Below are 19,435 nucleotides of genomic sequence, written 5' to 3' on the forward strand. Positions count from 1 at the left end.
CCACCCAATTCACTGGGGATACTATCAGTAGTGGAACTAATGACTATACTACATCATACATGCTTTAGAAAAGGGATTCAGGATTGGAATTCAAATCTGTCCAAGTCTTAATACAGCTCTTTTCTATTATACAATCCTACCTCTAGCTCTGGCTACCTATGTTGAAACTATGATAGTAAGTTTCTTTATTATTTAAAATTTCTGTTTCAGAAGTTTGTTCTAAATCAGATTAATATTATTGTGCTTTATTATTCATATTCATTCAACAAATATTTTTAGAGAATCAGTTATATGCAGAAGCTGTACTAGTTAGCACATCAAAAATATAACTAGAAATTTTGTTGAAAGGATGAATTTTTTCTTGGCTTCTTCATTGTCCTCATAGGACCTGAGATGCCTTCTGTTTCTTTCATCCATCCTGCCCTAGGTTTTACAATTGTTCTATATTAAATCAATAATCCCTTACAATTTTTGACCTCAATTTAGTCACCATTCCTGACAAATTATTCAGTAAGTCTTTTAATGTATACACATATTATTCTCATAAGCTTCATTTACCACTTTCTTACACTCTAATATTCACTTCAATTTCTTATTTCCTGCCTGTACTGCTGCCTTGGAGACACTGGGAAAAACACTTTAATTTATAAACGTTATCCTCAACTAATTTGTTCCAATTGTATCACTGTCTCCATAGAAAATTCCAGTGGCATTGTATTCTTATGGTATTTCTTCTCTCTCCTTGTAAGAACCCTGTATAATAGATACCCAGGTGACCACTAGAATAGTATTGTGAAAGTTGTTTTGGTTACCTATTTTTTTACTATCTGAATTGAAATTTTTAAAAAACAGTGAAGAAATGAGGACTAGGGTGCAAAGCTACTATATACCCAACTGAAGAAAAGTAAAGACAGTGATCTCATCCTAATTTAAACATGTTTAATTTGGAAAGCCCCTGATTCAGTGACAGATAGTATTAATAAAAATGAAATACCTGGATGTATGCTTCATGGTTCTTCACTAAATAGTGGATTATCTATAAGCAAAAAAGCTGAATTCATTTGTTATTAAAAATAGTTTAATAAAGAATTCATGTAACAATCCAGTATTTGTTTTAGCTTGAAATAATCGTCCTGAGATGCTTTGTAAGAAGAAAATGTCATGGCTCACTAAGGATACTTTACCTTGGTGTGTCAATGTCTCACTTATTGTAAAGTATTAGGCTAAGTCACATAGAATTACTGATATTTGACTATTTTTGATCTATGAAAACAGGAATTTCACACAGTTCAAAGTATACCAAAAGGCTTTGCTCATTTTTAACTATTGACAACCTACAAAACATCAACTTCTTATGATTCAACCTAATACTTAAATAAAAGCCAAGTCTCATTAAGCATTTGCAGTATGTCATTTTCCAGACTAAACATTCTTTATAGACAATTGCATTTAATTTTCACAATTGTTCTAAAACGTGATCATCATCCTCGTGCTACAGATAAGAACATTAACTTTAGAAAATGCATTTGCGTCATAGAACTATGGATGTTAAAGGTGCGTCTGGTGAAACTTTAAAAGGAAATAATGGACATGTTTTTGACACTGGAGGAAAGGTGATCCTTGTTATAAAGTGGCAGAAAACATGGGTGAACTATGTTCTAATGTTGAAATATTAGGGTGGAAGAGAGAATAAACTGTTGTGGATTGAATTGTGTACCTAAAAAGATATGTTGAAGCCCTAACCCCCAGTATCTATAGATGTGACCTTCTTTGGAAATAGAGCCTCTAAAGATATAATTGGTTAAGATGAGGTCGTGTTGAACTAACTGAACCTTAAACTCGGTATAACTGGCATCCTGATGAAAAAAGAGGACACACAGAGACAGAGGAGACATAAGGAAGAATACCCTGTAAAGATGGAGACAGAGATTGCTGTTACACTGTCTCGTGCTAAGGAACCCAAGGATTGCTGGTCACCATCAGAACTAGGAGGAAAACGTGGAACAGATTCTTTCTCAGAGGCCCCCCAAGAGGCAAGCAGCATTGCTGACACTTTGATTTTTGACTTCTGGCTTCCGGAACTATTAAAGAATACTTTTCCGTTGCTTTAAGCTATCCAGTTTTGTTAATTTGTTATGGCAGCCCTAGGAAACTAATTTAGAAAGACAAGTAAAACGTCAGCCATCTAGTAGGTAGTAGAGACAGGATTCAACCCAGACAGACTGATTCCAGAGCTCATGCTATAAATTACAATGAAGTACTGCCTCCATAATCACATCCATTATCTTATTTTTATCAGATTCTATTAGGCAGGCATTAAGGGTTATATTAGCCAGTGGCAATACAAGCATTTGAACCCAAATAAAGTTATTTCCATAAACGTTCCACTAAAAACCCAACCCACATTTAGTAATCATCCCCCACAAAACTGTATTTATAACAAGAGTATTTCAATAGAGTGTTGATTTCTCTAGTAGCTTCTGGATTCATATGCATGTTCTGCATTCCTGGGGAAGATTTGAGAACTAAATCAAAGGCTTAACTATTATCCACCACCTCCGTATACCTTCGTAGCTGAGATTTATGAGACCCCTTCTAGTATTCTTTCATGGGAATGAATCCCAAAGACTGGTGTTCTGCAGAACTATTAGCTCTGCAACTATTGCCACATTAAAAGCTTACTCTTGGCCAGGCGCAGTGGCTCACACCTGTAATCCCAGCACTTTGGGAGGTCAAGGCGGGAGGATCACGAGGTCAGATCGAGATCATCCTGGCTAACAGGGTGAAACCCCGTCTCTACTAAAATACAGTGGCCTAGATCACGCCACTGTACTTCATCCAGCCTGGGCAACAGAGTGAGACTCCATCTCAAAAAAAAATAAAAAAGCTTACTCTTTGCCTTTCAGAACTCCTTAAACATCTACAGTAGTAGATGGCCCCAAACAACTGAAGGAAGTTTGCAATTTTCAGATGCAGCTAGGAAAAGCCTGCTCCTTTTAATTGTTCCACAGAGCACAACTCAACCAAAATTAGAAGAGATTTGAACAAGTTTTGAGAATAGAAATGTAGAAGATTAGATAATAGTTCAGAACATAGGCACACACATACGCACACACACCTCACTTCTGTTTGCATTGTTTTGAGACAGAGTCTCGCTCTGTCGCCCAGGCTGGAGTGCAGTGGTGCCATCGCGGCTCACTGTAAGCTCCGCCTCCCAGGTTCAGGCCATTGTCCTGCCTCAGCCTCCCCAGTAGCTGAGACTACAGGTGCCCGCCCGCCACTACGCCTGGCTAATTTTTTTTTTTTTTCTGTATTTTTAGTAGAGACGGAGGTTTCACCATGTTAGCAGGATGGTCTTGATCTCCTGACCTCGTGATCTGCCTCCCTCAGCCTCCCTAAGTGCTGGGATTACAGGCGTGAGCCACCACCCCAGCCTCCCACCCTATTGATGTTGGGTTTGACCATGTGACTTGCTCTGGCCAGTGAAACTTTTAGTGGGCATGTCACAAGCAGAGGTCTAAATTGTAATCCGACCTGGGGCTTGCTGCCTTGTTTCTTTGTTATTGCCAAGGAAAGAATAGCCCAGTGGTTCCGAAGAAAGGACAATGAGTAAACTCAGCTATGCCCAGCCTAGATTGTCTTAGCCCCCACCAACCTGCAGATGCATAATGGATAAATGTTATCATGTGTCATAATATTTTTGTGGTTGATAATTACCATAGCACTGTTGCAGTAATAGCAGCCTGATATAATACATAAATGTTTTAATATTATTCTTTAGAGAGCTATATCCTAATTTAAAAAAAAAAAAAAAAAACTAGTCTTCTAAATGATTATTTTTTCCCTGCCTCTGAATAACCTTGAACACTGAACCTTTCTTTTATTGCTGCATGCTTTTGTTTTATTTGGTCTCCATTTTCTGAAAGGCAGCATGACGAGAGATAAATCCACTGGAAAGAATAAAATGAATCCACTTCATAAACAGCTGCAAAGTCCCAGAAGAATCACTGTGTAACCCTGCATGGTCACTTTGGTTATAAGAGGAGCCTCCCCTAAGATAAGATTCAATCCCTGGATATACTGACTAGGGTGCCAGGACTTTCTGTAAAGTACTATTGTCTTAATTGCTCGGTATTTGTTAAATTTGTGAAAAATATTATTATGTATGTTTGCATGCTTCAGGATTACTTTTCGTTTATTAAACAGTTATAGAAAAATACAATTGCTTATTTCATGTAACCTGAAATATTTCTTTGGACTTCCAGTATGATGTTCAGAGAAATTAAATTATAAAATAAAAGATTGCTGCCACATGTTGCCTATGGGGAAATCTCTCATATTAATGAATTCCACTTGTATGCTTAAAAGTTAGCTAAACAGGCTGGGCGCAGTGGCTCATGCCTATAATCCTAGCACTTTAGGAGGCCGAGGCGGGTGAATCACCTGAGGTCAGAAGTTGGAGACCAGCTTGACCAACATGGAGAAACCCTGTCTCTACTAAAAATACAAAATTAGCTGGGCACGGTGGCGCATGCCTGTAATCCCAGCTACTTGTGAGGCTGAGGAAGGAGAATTGCTTGAACCCAGGAGGCGGAGGTTGCGGTGAGTCGAGATTGTGCCATTCCAGCCTGGGCAACAAGAGCAAAACTCCATCTTCGAAAAAGAAGTTAGCTAAACAGACCGTAATTATACTGATAGAATTGTCTCTATCTGGATGTATTACTAAAATAATCTAAAATCTAGAAATTTTACACTATTCCTCAGGAGTCTTTCATATAAAACTAAACTTTCATAAAATAGCAATTCTTCACTTGGAAATTCTAAGTTCTCATGTCTTTGGGATTTTTTTCAAATTTGCAAACATGGGTAAACAATGGTCAATAGCAATAAATTCCAATGATTTAAACATAAATTCACACAATATTTATGCAAAACAAACAGATTAAATACCAAGAACAAAAGGAGCTATTTTATGAGAATGAGTGTACATTTATTGCAGAACACTCACTCTAAAAAAAACACTTAACAAATTACCTAGAGGAGAGGTTTTCCTAGTCCACCCAATTATTCAAATGAATGGGAAGAGTGTAGTATTCGAAGTATGATTAATATAACAAGAACAATTACAACAGAAGCCACTTTACCTGACCGCAGATCAGAATGCCCTGGAAAATAAATAATGTGCAAATATACTTGAAAATACAATTCTTTTGAAACTACTTCTATAAAATGTATGTTACGAATGTGACCAAAAGACAGTCCCTTTGCCCATAACTAGTTAAGAATAAAACAGTAGAAATGGGTACAGAAGAGGGAAGAATTGAGCTCTGTCCTTTGAAAAGGTATACTACATTACTCTGTTCTTTCTTCCCCTGGACATTTAGGTTCAGTAGCCCACTTCTCTTATCAGTAAAACAACTTCATATACAGGAGGAGCCTGACATTCAGGCTGGTGGAGAGGGGAGAGCCTGGAACAGGCACTCAAAGACCTCAGTTCTGAAATGGCCCTGCCCCTGGCCAGTGGTGAGTGCTTGGGAAGAGTCATTTCACACCTGAAGGCTAGGTGAAATGTGTGCCCCACTTTCAGATAGTAGAAGCACTTGGCATGTGGAAGTTCTCCATCGTATCAAACATAGATCTAACTTAAAGACTGTACCCTCCAAAAATGATCATGACTCAATATATCCAATATTGCTGTGATCTATGGTGCTTTGTTCCCTAAAGTACTACGAGGAAGAACTGGCCAGAACTTAAGACAGTGAGTTCCAAATCAGTTTTCTTTTAAAATTGATTTGTTTCACTCCTCAGCCTTTTAGTTAAGATCCAGTGTAGAATCTGTTATTTTCAGTTTGAAATTGATTTCTTTCCTATCCTCTAACCCCCACCAAAAAAAAGTCTCCAACAGTGATTCTCAAGCTTTAGTGAACCTCATGCCTGCTATACTTATTAAAAATACATACCCAAGACTCATATTACAGGAATTATGATTCCACAGGATTTGAGAGGAAACCAATAAGCTGCATTTTGAAAAATTACTCATAGTAACTTGGAGGCAGATGATAGTCTGTGAACCACCCTTTGCTTCTCACCCCATATGCCACCCTCCAGCCTGGAGGAATAAATAATGAATCATTAAATGGGTTACCATTGGATGGTGTAATCACAGATTGTTTTCCTTATCCATATTTTCTACATTAATATGTATTATTTGAGCAATCAAATAATCAATCACAAAGGATTTTGAAAAGAAAATTGTTTTAAGAACTCATATAGTAGATCCCATCCTGTAAACAAGAGAACACTCTTGTATGTAATACTGTAGCAGACAGTGGCTGAGAGTTTAGTCATGTAACTCAAGACAGCCAAATTCAGTCCCAGCCTTAGAAAGTTTTCAAGGAAAGGATTTGCAATGAAAAGGAGATTGTGGACTAAAAAAGGAGGAGGCAGCAGTAGCTGAAGATTAGTAAGAAAAATATCAATATTGTTGTCACTAAATGAAATTTCAATTTTTCTCTAATTTCACTTTTTCTTTAAAAGTATCTTTTCATACTTTAAAATAAAGTCTTCAATTCTTGAAAAAAATATATATTTGCCTACTCTTCATTCCCTCACTGTTCCACTTTATTCTTACATTTTCCTCTCAGACACCAGTTAAGCAATCTCAGAAACCTGCATCCGAAGTGAAAAATGATAGTTTACAGCCATTTCAAAAAGGAACTCTTTTTATTCCACAGCTCTCAATTCAACTTTCCCAGATCAGCTACTTTTTAAGTGTGCAACAGACCATTTGTCTCCTAAGGAAAGAATTGTGCTACATTCACTTGTCCTCCAGAAAAGCACAGAAATGGTATAGAACAGTTGTGTGTGGTACTCTTTCTTCTTCACTGCTGTGTACTCTGTGGCATATCCTAACAGAAACAAGCCATGTTCAGGCATGATACAGAACAGACCACTCACCTTTTCTAGGCACAGCTTTCGTGATCTTCCTTTCACTTGAGGCCCATCGGTTCAACTCTATAACCCTAAAAACATATGGAAGGTTTCTTTTAACTTGCAGCTTTAGAAAATAAGAGGCATCTGAGAAGAAATAAAGCAATACTTTGTGATGACTTATGCATATTTTATTAAACAATGACATTTAAAATCAAATGTCTATAGCAAAAAATATACACAGCTGGTGAGTCTGAGTCTTCTGTTGTCAATATTACCCCACAATGACATTGGCAAAAGTCTACATCTTTGGCGGCCTTAAAAAAAGTAAAGCGACTGAGGCTTCTTTTTCTGTCATCATTCGAATTGTATGCAATACATAATCGTCTTCTGTATTCAGATGCTGTCCTCATACAATTCCACATCAGTCCATGCTAGATTGGTCTGTGCCTTAGATCAGGACTAATACACATGCCATAAAAATCTGCAGCCTCTGCTCACATTATTCAAAGTTCAGACTTCAAAGACAGAGCTTTTATCAATTTGAGAAAATACAGGTTAATACAAAACCTGTAAGTGCAATTCGTGCCCACTTTTACAAATAGGTCTGTTGTAACTGCCTGTAAATAGCCTGTGTTTCACTTCCACAAAATGTTTTCTAAGTTCTTAGAGGACTTTGAGAGACTGCCATGGCTCCTGTTATGAAAGCATAACTCTTAGGCTGAATGCTACTTGAAAAACTGTTTTCTTGTACTCTGAAATCATTTCGCATGTTGTATCATAAATTTTTCTACACCCTCATTGCAGTGACTATAACTAGGGAAAAAATGTGTATTAATTCTTCTCCTGACTTTTGGCTATATGTCTTAGCTTGGGTTCCAAAAGGAAACAGAGCTTGAGACTAGAGCTTGCAAGCAAAGACGTTATTTTGGGAAATGATGCCAAGGAATAGAAGTTGGGACTAGGAATTTGGGAAAGAAAGAAAGTCAACCCAAAGATGACTTATCAGGTTAGCCACTGCTGTCATTAATGGGGATTCTGTCTCACTGGAGACCCCTTAAGGAGCTATGTAAAATAAGCTTTAGAGCTTTCCAGTCGAAGGGCAAAAGAGAATATTTATCTGCTAGTTTCCTTCTGTTATTAGTCAAGGGTTTCTTCTTTGAAATAGAAATGATTCTGAGAATAGAACTTATTAAGCTTTTAAGATACCAATGACAATGACAATTGTGGTGATGGTGATGATCATGATCATGATAATAATATCCAACATTACCTATTATTGACTCTGTTTCAGGAATTGTATAAATCATTTAATTCGCATTTTCTCATTAGGTTCTTGTGATGGTTAATTTTATGTGTCAACTTGACTGGACCCCCAGTTATCTCGACATTTGGCCAAACATGATACTGAGTGTTTCTGTGAGGGTGCTTCTGGATGAGATTCACATTTGAGGCCCACTCCCATGAGGGTAAGCCTCATCCAATCACTTAAAGACTGAATCAATCAAAAAGACAGAGGGAACTCCTCTTGAACAGGGGCATCAGTCCTTTCTGGCCTGCAGACTTGAACTGAAACATTGGTTCTCCTTGAGTCTTGAGCCTTTTGGGGAAATTTTTACCATTGGCTTTCCTGATTGGATACAGATTCAGAAAGAAAGGGACTATACATTTTCTCTCCTGGGTCTCTGGTTTACCAATGCCAATTGCAGATCTCAGAACTTCTCAGCCTTCATAAACATGTGAACCAATTCCTTATAACAAATGTATGTGTGCGTTTTATTGGTTCTATTTCTCTGAAGAACCCTAACTAATACAGTCCTTGTGTTAACCCCATGAAGTCAGTAAAACAGGTAATCTCCATTTTACATGAGAGAACACTGAGGCACAGAGTGTTAAGCATACCAGATAGCACAGCAAGTAGGTGACAAAGTTGTCTCTGACTTCAAAACTACCCATAACATAAAAATCTTTTCTTTACAATTATTTCACACAATAGTGTTAATAGGAGGTAGAGTGAAAAAATCTGTATTCAGATGTTTCATAAATGTTAGACTGAAAAAAGTTAAACAGGTCTCTTTAAGATTTCCTAGACTGTATAATATTTTATATGGTAAATCTCCAACAGAGTGATATGTATTATTTTTCTAACATGTTTAATCTTATAAAACTCTTTAGTAGTATATCTTAATATATTAGAATTCCTTAGATCAAAAATTGAAAAGTGTTTGATAGTCATTTTTTTTTTTGAGTAGTATCTTGTAAGTGTTACTCAGTAGGAAAATCTATCCAATTGAGGAAGTGAAAAGTATTGGGCTTTATTAGTGGAAAACAGAATGTGAAACATGATGAGTTCATGGGAGAATTTGGGAAACAAAGGCAAGAAAAAGAGAAAACAGAAGACAATTTATATTCTTTCATCCACTATAGTGGGATAAACAGATCTGAAGTTTGACTAAACAGAATGGTCTACGGAGATTATACTCCATAACCACTGCTTCCAGTTGACCCAGTTTGGGGAGCATCTACCAGTTAGATGAATGGCATCTACCTAATTCTATTCATATTATAGTAAAAAAAAGCTAAAAAAAAAAAAAAAAAAAAGAACTAAACAGTATATAGGGACATGATAACACATTGCCTAGATCTACCTTGAGAAAAACTGTGGAAGGAAGAAAGTTTGAGACAAGTTTGCCCATGAAGGATGGAACCCCAGAGTGGCCCAGAGTTACAAATCAAGGTGATTTTACTAAGCCTATGATATCATGATCTCATTGGGGTAGTACAGCTCTACAGACTTTCCTCATGACATAATCACAATCAATATGTATAAACAAGCATAACCATAAATCTTCAACTTATCTTACTAATGACCATGTGACATGGGGAAAACTGCCAGTCTGGGAGATGATACAGCTTATCTTCCTGTAGATTTTGTACATTTCTTCGGATTTTTAATATTAGATGCCTCTGTGCAGTTTACTTTCCTGGCCCTTTGCTGGCATCATCCTTGGTCAGACCCAGCCAAGGGGTTAGAATAAAAAGTAGAAGTCAACATCATCAGCAAAACTATTTCCAACCATGAAAGTTGCCATGGATAGACCAAGAGTTCTATCTTTTGAAGAAAATGATAGAAATTAGAAGTAAATAGTGCTCAGAAAAGGAGAGTTAGTCTTTCAATTAAAATAATTTGAGTACAGAAAGCACTATAATGACCTGACATCTTAGAAATGTTAGACCATACTGAGCATGGCACTTATTCTGAGAAGAAACTATCATCACATTGATTCTGAGAGACATATAAATCACATAAATAAAACATCTTATAAATGTAATAACTTATCAATGGCATATCTTCATTAGTAAGAAATTTTAAAAGGCACAATTTTGTGGCATGCTTAAAAAGGTTGGGATTTTAAAAACAGGCTTCTGTTCTAGGATCTACCATGGTCAACAATAGAATCTCATAGTGCTTGATTGAATAAGTATATTTGATAAAACCATCAAAGTGATTTCTGTGGAACTCACCAACTTCTGTATTTCAGGCATCACTCTGCTGGATTTATAGTATGGCTTAGTAAAAAATTCTGTCTCTCATCACACATAATCAAAGTAAGGAAAGGAGAAAAAGTACATCTAGGGAGAGGCTTCCAGTCACACCCTTTTCAATTAGTTCCTAAATCAAACAGGTGAAACCAGAAAGACATTCTCCATGAAAGATAAGCAACGTAATGGCCACAATCAAAGATAAGGTTTGGTTTAAAAAGTTATTAAACTAAATAACTCACAAATGTCTATATTAATGGGGGACACAGGGGAAGATAGCTGGCATCCAAATAGATTATGAGAGAGGGAGAGGAAATGCTTCAGTCACAAAGAGGGAAGAAAGTGAGAGAAAAAATTAAACTGATAGCATTTTTCTCCAGATTCCATTTGACAGCCTAAATTTCTAAAGCAGTATACATTTCTTCTAGGCCTGTGACCTCATTGAGGCTTTCCAGAGGTATCTTAATATAAGAACTTTTTAATTTTCAAAATATCTCACTTCCCAGGTAAGCAGAAATGTTTTCATTAGCGGAGGATCAAATAAAAGGGGACCGCAATTTAACTATCTAATCACATGATCAGAGATCTCTGCTCCTGACCTGGGATGCCTATAACAGAAGGAAGAATTCAATCCTAAGGATTCCCAGGTCAAACCCATTATTTAAATGTTGAGTGTCCTAATATGAGTGCACAAATGGGAAAAGGATTATATTTTACTTCTCAGAAGACTAGCTGGTGACATGGAAAGGCTGAAACAAGAGCCTTAAGCTTCACTCAATTTTTTCCTCAGTTTTGTCCAAACGGATGAGAAGTATTTAAATTATCCCAAAACTATGGCTTCGCTTAACAGAGCTAAAAGCAATTAAAGGTAAATAATTTGAATCACATCACAAAAATCCCTGTGCCATATACCACCAGCCAATACCAACTAAAGCATCTGAAATGTCTTTAATTGGGGTCATTACACAAGGTCAAGGCATTTTTCAAATTTTTTTTAATACTTTAAGTTCTAGGGTACATGTGCACAATGTGCAGGTTTGTTACATATGTATACAAGTGCCATGTTGGTGTGCTGCACCCATTAGCTCGTCATTTACATTAGGTATATCTCCTAATGCTATCCCTCCCCACTCCACAACAGGCCCAGGTGTGTGATGTTCCCCACCCTGTGTCCAAGTGTTCTCATTGTTCAATTCCTACCTATGAGTGAGAACATGCGGTGTTTAGTTTTCTGTTCTTGTGATAGTTTGCTGAGAATGATGGTTTCTAGCTGCATCCATGTCCCTACAAAGGACATGAACTCATCCTTAAATAAATATATTATCTGGAAAGGATAAAAATGTACACCCTAGCTTGCATTCTATTATAATAATGTGTTCCATACTGAATTCATTGCAAAAGTTTATTTCTGAAAGATTTCTCCAAGTTTTTAATATGCAAATGAGCAGTGTGATAGGAATAGTATGCAGGATTTCATAAACATTTTGCCAAGGAACATGCCCCCCATCCCACCACCACCATTAAGTTAAATCTGGAGGAATACTCCATTACATCCATTAAAATCCCAGTATAGGTTGGGAAATGATGAGTTATCAGATACTCTCATCTAACAGAAAACAGGGTCCTAGGATCACTGGGACCCAGCCGAAAGCAGACCCGAGAGGAATACAGCTGTGACATTTTGGGAAGCCAGGCTTGAGTCAGACAATACGAGAATGAGGACTAAGGAAGTGGGAAGTGTGGACAAAAATCTGGGCACAGGGAAAGGACGGAAAAGAGAGTAAGAAAACCCAAAGGTTTTAACTTTGTCTACTGCACAATTTTGCATAGGCAGGTGCTATTCATCTAGGAGGCAAAGCTCACCATGAGCAAATAACTTTGAGTGGCCTTATTAGTTCAGTGCTCTTAATCAATGAAGCAAAGCCTCTAGTCTGACCACACTGGCTGTATCAGGAACACAAGTAATATAAAAGGTTATATATTTTTTATCTCATAGCTTGTTTACAGGATATTAAGCCTGTCTTAGTTAGATAAGGAATTGAGCAAGAGTGTCCTTGGACTGTTTTCAGAAAAACTAGAGTCAGGCCCCTTCCCACAGTCTTTGTCATGCTCCGGCAAGTGCTGCTACTGTCTCTTCAAATGTCCAGTGTCCTGTGTCCTGATAGTTTCCATGACTTCTAAACCTGTTAAAATATTTTCTTATGAAAGTAACTGCTGAACTGATTTATATTCTGACTTAAAATCCTGCTAAGGATTAACATTTCACCCTTCTCAAGGCAAGTTGCGCATTCATGATTGATACATATGTTCAGAGACAGGTGTCCTTGCCTCAGGCTCCAGAATGACAGGGGGGTGATTTCCCTTCCAAGGCAGACAGTGAGGATTCCTTCTCTTCTCTGAGGACTCCTTCTCATTATTTTTAGGGGGGAAAATATCCCACTGTTCTCTTTCTGTAATTGTTTAATCCTTTTTATGAATTACCAAAATTTTATTTTCCTTTTTAACATCACCCAGTTGATAGTAGTAGCTATGTCTCTTACTGTGTTTGCTCTTTGGAGCTCTAGTAATCTAAAACTCAGTTGAATTACTGCTTCTGAAAACAGCATTTTTCCACTATAGTAAGAAATAACCTTTCTAAAAAAAATTAGTTTTCCATGAAGTATTTGATTTTTACAGTAAAAAACAGGCCAATGAGCTGTGGAAGAAGAAATCTTTCTTGGGGGAAAAAGTAAGGGATTATCAGAGTAATTCTAAATGCAGAGTTGTTTCCATGTGCTTACTCAAATAATGTAACAGATAACATCAAGTAATATCATTTTTCAGTAAAGAAAACCAAAAAGAATAAAGAATCTAAACTTTTCATGTTGGAACTACAATGCAGAATTCAAAACTGACAACAAAAGCCTCAGTTTCTTAGCCTGAAGTGAGATCCTTGTCATGCAAAATAATAAATAAACAAATAAAAATAAAAAGTCATCACCATCTTCCCCAGTGTGATCAACAGGACACTTGTGGTGCTTCAGATGAGGTTACATATCTACCTCTGTAACTGACCAGCTATGCAAGTTTAAGTTAATTAAACAAGAAACTTTAGCCTCAGCTTCCTTGTAAGGAAAATGAGAACACTAATACTTTCTTCAAAGATGTCTTAGGAGGATGAAATGAGATCTGATATATAAAGAGCTCTTTGTATGCTGTAAAGCATCACTCAGATGCTAGTTAGAGCAAGGGTTGTTTCCAACAAATATAACTCATGCATCCACCAAGTCTCTTTGACCCCAGAAATGTTGTTCAACTTTGTCTGCAACCCATTTCCAAGTCAAAAGCTCTCTCCACGCTTAATCCACATTTCAACCTTCCTTCTTCAAAAGTGTATCTGCTTTGTCATCCTATCAGCTGCACAGAATTTTCAGACTTTCTCCAGTTCCCTCAGGGAATCCAATCACACTCAGAATATCATGAAATGAGTAATTCTACTGAAGATTTCAGGATAACACTGGAGGGATAACTCATCGTGTGCTCATTGGCTTCTGCCATCTCCCCAGCTGGGCTCCTGACATGTGAGGCTCCCTGCTGTGAGCAGCCCCAAGGCAAGTGGAGCCCATTCTCCCATTACAAATGCTTTCTTAGTTTGCAGTGGTCCCAGGTGCCAGGAAATATAGCTATCACCAGCTCATCCTATGCATATAATGATTAGTAAAATGAGGGTGGAACATGACTGAAAATTATAACAGCAAGATTATCCTGTGATCATACCCACTTTTGCAAATTACTAAAAAAAGTGCTCCCTTTAATTTCTGTGCTCAGAAAAATGGAGTAATCCTGCAGTGCAGATTGGAAAGGCAGGAGAGGGGTGCAGTACACCCAAGAGGATATGTGGCTTGTCAGACCTACCCTCTCCTCTGAAAAAAGGAAAGGGCAAGAGAGAGCAGTACCTATTGGTTATGTCCTTGGCTGTCTTCACTAGGCACTATAAGTGCTCCAGCGTCCTTACATTCCATCTTCAAAAGACAAACTTGACTTAGCAACTACCCAGCATCAGAGATCTGGAACCTCTGGACAACTTCAGTGGATTTGACTGAACAAGTGATATTTGGGAAATAAGTTTTCATGGAACACAAAACATGCAGAAAATTGGCCGTCCTTTTCAGAAATACAGATGAAATGTATTTGACACTCCTGGAGCTCTAAAGAGTTGTATTAAAACATATCTATGCTTAATAAAAGAATATCAGAGGACTTAAAAATTCACAAAAAAAGAAAAAATTGCAAAACATATATATTTGTTCTCCATACCTTCCTAAAAATATCATTACTTTTTTATTTTATTTTGTTATACTTTAAGTTCTGGGGTACATGTGCACAACGTGCAGGTTTGTTACGTAGGTATACATATGCCATGTTGGTTTGCTGTACCCATCAACTCATCATTTACATTAGGTATTTCTCCTAATGCTATCCCTCCCCCAGCCTCCTACCCCACCAAAAGGCCCCGGTGTGTGATGTTCCTGCCCGACCCCCACCGTGTCCATGTGTTCTCATTGTTCAACTCCCACTTTTGAGTGAGAACATGCGGTGTTTGGTTTAATCTTCTTGTGTTACTTTGCTAAGAATGATAGTTTCCAGTTTCATCCATGTTCCTGCAAAGAAAATGAACCCATCTTTTTTTGTGGCTGCATAGGAATCCTTCATATCACTTTAAAGTTAGATTCCTAGGTATTTTATTCTCTTTGAAGCAATTGTGAATGGGAGTTCACTCATTTGGCTGTTTGTCTATTATTGGTGTATAGGAATGCTTGTGATTTTTGCACATTGATTTTGTATCCCGAGACATTGCTGAAGTTGCTTATCAGCTTAAGGAGATTTTGGGTTGAGACAATGGGGTTTTCTAAATATACAATCATGTCATCTGCAAACAGAGACAATTTGACTTCCTCTTTTCCTAATTGAATATCCTTTATTTCTTTCTCCTGCCTAATTGCCCTGGCCAGAACTTCCAACACTATGTTGAATAGGAGTGGTGAGAGAGGACGTCCCTGTCTTGTGCCAGTTTTCAAAGGGAAAGCTTCTAGTTTTTGCCCATTCAGTATGATATTGGCTGTGGGTTTGTCATAAATAGCTTTTATTATTTTGAGATACGTTTCATCAATACCTAGTTTATTGAAAGCTTTTAGCATGAAGGGTGTTGAATTTTGTCAAAGGACTTTTCTGAATCTATTGAGATAATCATGTGGTTTTTGTCATTGGTTCTGTTTATGTGATGGTTTACATTTATTGATTTGCCTATGTTGAACCAGCCTTGCATCCCAGGGATGGAGCCAACTTGATTGTGGTGGATAAGCTTTTTGATGTGCTGCTGGATTCACTTTGCCAGTATTTTATTGAGGATTTTTGCATTGATGTTCATCAGGGATATTGAGTTAAAATTTTTCTTTTTTTGTTGTGTCTCTGCTAGGTTTTGGTATCAGGATGATGCTGGCCTCATAAAATGAGTTAGGGAGGATTTCCTCTTTTTCTATTGATTGGAATAGTTTCAGAAGGAATGGTACCAGCTCCTCTTTGTACCTCTGGTAGAATTTGGCTGTGAATCCTTCTGGTCCTGGACTTTTATTGGTTGGTAGGCTATTAATTATTGCCTTAATTTCAGAACGTGTTATTAATCTACAGAGATTCAACTTCTTCCGGGTTTAGTCTTGGGAGGGTGTATGTGTCGAGGAAATTATCCATTTCTTCTATATTTTTCTAGTTTATTTGTGTAGAGGTCTTTATAGTATTCTCTGATGGTAGTTTGTATTTCTGTGGGATCTGTGGTGATATCCCCTTTATCATTTTTCATTGTGTCTATTTGATTCTTCTCTTTTTTCTTCTTGATTAGTCTGGCTAGTGGTCTATCTATTTTGTTGATCTTTTCAAAAACCAGCTCCTGGATTCATTGATTTTTTTGAAGCGTTTTTTGTGTCTCTATCTCCTTCAGTTCTGCTCTGATCTTAATTATTTCTTGCCTTCTGCTAGGTTTTGAATTTGTTGTCTCTTGCTTCTCTAGTTCTTTTGATTGTGATGTTAGGGTGTCGAATTTAGATCTTTCCTCCTTTCTCTTGTGGGCATTCAGTGCTTTAAATTTCCCTCTACACACTGCTTTAAAATGTGTCCCAGAGATACTGGTACATTGTGTCTTTGTCCTCATTAGTTTCAATGAACATATTTATTTCTGCCTTCATTTTGTTATTTACTCAGTAGTCATTCAGGAGCAGGTTGTTCAGTTTCCATGTAGTTGTTTGGTTTTGAGTGAGTTTCTTAATACTGACTTCTAATTTGATTGCACTGTGGTCTGAGAGACAGTTTGTTGTGATGCCTGTTCTTTTACATTTGCTGAGGAGTGTTTTACTACCAATTATGTGGTCAATTTTAGAATAAGTGCAATCTGGTACTGAGAAGAATGTATAATCTGTTGATTTGGGGGTGGAGAGTTCTGTAGATGTTCATGAGGTCTGCTTGGTGCAGAGCTGAGTTCAAGTCCTGGATATCCTTGTTAATTTTCTGTCTCATTGATCTGTCTAATATTGACAGTGGGGTGTTAAAGTCTCCCACTATTAATGTGTGGGAGTCTAAGTCTCTTTGTAGGTCTCTAAGAACTTGCTTTATGAATCTGGGTGCTCCTGTATTGGGTGCATATATATTTAGGATAATTAGTTCTTATTTCATTGATCCCTTTACCATTACATAATGTCCTTCTTTGTCTCTTTTGATCTTTGTTGGTTTAAAGTCTGTTTTATCAGAGACTAGGATTGCAACCCCTGCTTTCTTTTTGTTTTCCATTTGCTTGGTAGATCTTCCTCCATCCCTTTATTTTGAGCCTATGTGTGTCTCTGAACATGAGATGGGTCTTGACTCTATCAAATTTACCAGTCTGTGTCTTTTAATTGGGGCATTTAGCCCATTTACATTTAAGGTTAATATTATCATGTTTGAATTTGATCTTATCATTATGATGCTAGTTGGTTATTTTGCCTGTTAGTTGATGCAGTTTCTTCCTAGCATCTATGGTCTTTACATTTTGGCATCTTTTTGCAGTAGCTGGTACTGGTTGTTCCTTTCCCTGTTTAGTGCTTCCTTCAGGAGCTTTTGTAAGGCAGGCCTGGTGGTGACAAAATCTCTCAGCATTTGCTTGTCTGTAAAGGGTTTTATTTCTCCTTCACTTATGAAGCATAGTTTGGCTGAATATGAAATTCTGGGTTGAGAATTCTTTTCTTTAAGAATGTTGAATATTGGTCCCCACTCTCTTCTGGCTTGTAGGGTTTCTGCCGAGAGGTCTGCTGCTAGTCTGATGGGCTTCCCTTTGTAGGTAACCTGACCTTTTGCTCTGGCTGCCTTTAATATTTTTTTTCTTCATTTCAACCTTGGTGAATCTGATGATTATGCGTCTTGGGGTTGCTCTTGTCAAGGAATATCTTTGTGGTATTCTCTGTATTTCCTGAATTTGAATGTTGACCTGCCTTGCTAGGTTGGTGAAGTTCTCCCAGATAATATCCTGAAGAGTGTTTTCCAACTTGGTTCCACTCTCCCCATCACTTTCAGGTACACCAATCAAACATAGGTTTGGTCTTTTCACATACTCTCGTATTTTTGGAGGCTTTGTTTGTTTCTTTTTACTATTTTTTTCTCTACTCTTGTCTTCTCACTTTATTTCATTAATTTGATCTTCACTCACTGATATTCTTTCTTTCTTCCACTTGATCGATTCGGCTATTGAAGCTTGTGTATGCTTCACAAAGTTCTTGTGCTGTGTTTTTCAGCTCCAACAGGTCATTTATGTTCTTCTGTACACTGGTTCTTCTAGTTAGCCATTCGTCTAACCTTTTTTTCAAGGTTCTTAGCTTCCTTGCGATGGGTTAGAAAATGCCTCTTTAGCTCAGAGGAGTTTGTTATTACCCACCTTCTAAAGCCTACTTCTGTCAATTTGTCAAATTCATTCTCCATCCAGCTTTGTTCCCTTGCTGGCAAGGAGTTGTGATCCTTTGGAGGAAAAGAGGCCTTCTGGTTTCTGGAATTTTCAGCCTTTCTGCACTGGTTTATCCTCATCTTTGTGGTTTTAGCTACCTTTGGTCTTTGATGTTGGTGACCTAAGGATGGGGTTTTGTGGTGGATGTCTTTTTTGTTGATGTTGATACTACTCCATTCTGTTTATTACTTTTCCTTCTAACAGTCAGGCCCCCCAGCTGCAAGTCTGTTGGGGTTTGTGAGAAGTCCACTACAGACCCTGTTTGCCTGGGTGTTACCAGCAGAGGCTGCAGAACAGCAAATATCACTACCTGATCATTTCTCTGGAAGCTTCGTTCTAGAGGGGCACCTGCCAGATGCCAGCCAGAGTTCTCCTGTATGAGTTGTCTGTTGGTCCCAACTGGGAGGTATCTCCCAGTCAGGCTACATAGGGGTCAGGGACCCACTTGAGGAGGCAGTCTGTCTGTTATCAGAGCACAAACGCTGTGCTGGGAGAACCACTGCTCTCTTCAGATCTGTCAGGCAGGGACATTTAAGTCTGCTGAAGCTGTGCCCATAGCCGCCCCTTCCCCAGGTGCTCCCAGGGAGACACGGGTTTTATCTATAAGTACCTAACTGGGGCTGCTGCCTTTTGTTCAGAGATGCCCTGCCCAGAGGTGGAATCTAGAGAGGCAGTCAGCCTTGCTGAGCAGTGGTGGGCTCCGCCCAGTTTGAACTTCCAGGCGGCTTTGTTTACACTGTGAGCATAGAACTGCCTACTCAAGCCTCAGCAATGGCAGCCGTTCCTCCCCACACCAAGCTCCAGCATCCTAGGTTGATGTCAGACTGCTGTGCTAGCAGCAAGAATTTCAAGCTAATAGATCTTAGCTTGCTGGGTTCTGTGGGCATGGGACCCACCAAGCCAGCCACCAGAGGGAATCTCCTGGTCTGCTGGTTGTGAAGACCATGGGAAAAGCACAGTATC

The sequence above is a fragment of the Macaca thibetana genome, chromosome 6 (assembly GCF_024542745.1).
Source record: "Macaca thibetana thibetana isolate TM-01 chromosome 6, ASM2454274v1, whole genome shotgun sequence".
In the NCBI taxonomy this organism is placed as follows: Eukaryota; Metazoa; Chordata; class Mammalia; order Primates; family Cercopithecidae; genus Macaca; species Macaca thibetana.